This window comes from Colobus angolensis, unplaced genomic scaffold, assembly GCF_000951035.1.
Source record: "Colobus angolensis palliatus isolate OR3802 unplaced genomic scaffold, Cang.pa_1.0 Scaffold175, whole genome shotgun sequence".
NCBI lineage: Eukaryota > Metazoa > Chordata > Mammalia > Primates > Cercopithecidae > Colobus > Colobus angolensis.
The window spans coordinates 6,500,477-6,502,257 of NW_012114877.1; the positions used below are offsets into that span (position 1 = coordinate 6,500,477).

At 48.8% G+C, this 1,781-nt stretch overlaps 1 protein-coding gene across 2 annotated transcripts in view; it reads left to right on the forward strand.

The window, feature by feature from the left end:
• The window catches only part of PSPH (phosphoserine phosphatase), a 36,164-nt gene that overhangs the window by 26,687 nt on the left and 7,696 nt on the right, over positions 1-1,781 (forward strand). The gene's annotated exons all lie outside the window — the stretch shown is intronic.

Below are 1,781 nucleotides of genomic sequence, written 5' to 3' on the forward strand. Positions count from 1 at the left end.
AGCCACCGCGCCCGGCCTATTTTTATTTTCAAGATGAAGTCTCACTCTGTCAGTCAGGCTGGAGTGCATTGGTGCAATCTCAGCTCACTGCAACTTCTGCCTCCCAGGTTCATGCGATTCTCCTGCCTCAGCCTCGTGAGTAGCTGGGATTACAGGTCCCCGCCACCACACCTGGGTAATTTTTGTATTTTTAGTAGACATGGGTTTCGCCAAGTTGCCCATGCTGGTTTTGAATTCTTGACCTCAAGTGATCCGCCTGCCTGGGCCTCCCAAAGTGCTGGGATTATACCTGTGAGCCACTGCACCCGGCCTATTATTATTATTTTTTTTAGAGTCAGCGTCTCATTCTGTTGCCCATGTTGGAGTACAGTCATGGCTCACTGCAGCGTTGAACTCCTGGGGTCAAGTGGCCCTTCCACCTTAGCCTCCTTAGTAGTGGGGACTATAGGTGCATGCCACCATGCCCAGCTAATTAAAAAAAAAAATTTTTTTTTGAGAGACAGGGTCTTGCTTTGTCACCCAGGCTGGAGTGCAGTGGCATGAACACAGCTCACTGCAGCATCAACCTTCTGGGCTCAAGGGATCCTCCTGCTTCAGCTTCCTAAGTAGCTGGGACTACAGATGTAGACCACCATGCCTAATTATTTTTTAAAAATTTTCTATAGACACAGGGTCTCACTATGTTGCCCAGGCTGGTCTTGAACTTGTGGGCTTAAATGATCAATTTTCCCACCTCAGCCTCCCAAAATATTGGAATTATAGGTTTGAACCACTATACGCAGCCTTTAAAATATTTTTTGTAGAGATGGGGGTCTTGCTATGTTGCCCAGGCTGTTCTCAAGCTCCTGGCCTCAAGTGATTTTCTACTTTGGATTCCCAAATTGCTGGATTTAAAGGGGTAAGCCTGTGTGGTTCTTTTGGTACTTACACATGGTCTTGTCTGGCTGGTTGTGTGGTCCTGTCTGTTTCCGCCTTTCCTCTTTCTCCAGGGAAAACCTAAGTTTTCCTTGTTTGTCCTCATCTTGTGTTTTCCTGGGTCCATGGACAGAGTAGAGTTCTGGAACGGTTTCCTGAAGTAGCCAAACTCTACCCATTGATTTCTAAGTGCATTTAGAAAAACATATATAAGGCCGGGCGTGGTGGCTCATGCATGTAATCCCAGCATTTTGGGAGGCTGAGGCGGGCAGATCACCTGAGGTCAGGAGTTCAAGACCAGCCTGGCCAACATGGTGAAACCCCTTCTCTACTAAAAATGCAAAAAATGTTGGTCAGGTGTGGTGGCTTGCGCCTGTAATTTCAGCACTTGGGGAGGCCAAGGCGGGCGGACCACAAGGTCAAGAGAGGGAGACCATCCTGGCCAACATAGTGAAACCCTGTGTCTACTTAAAATACAAAAATTAGCTGGACATGGTGGCGCGCGTCTGTTGTCCCAGCTACTCGGGAAGCTGATGCAAGAGAATCGCTTGAATCTGGTAGGCGGAGGTTGCAGTGAGCCAAGATCGCACCACTACACTACAGCCTGGTGACAGAGCAAGACTCCATCTCAAAAAATAAAATAAAATGAAGTAGCTGGGTGTGGTGGCGGGTGCCTGTAATCCCAGCTACCATTGAGGCTGAGGGAGGATAATTGCTGGAACCCTGGAGGCAGAGGTTGCTGTAAGCCGAGATCGCATCACTGCACTGCAGCCTGGGCAACAGAGCGAGACTCCATCTCAAAAAGAAAAAAAAAAAGAGGCCGGGCGCGGTGGCTCAAGCCTGTAATCCCAGCACTTTGGGAGGCC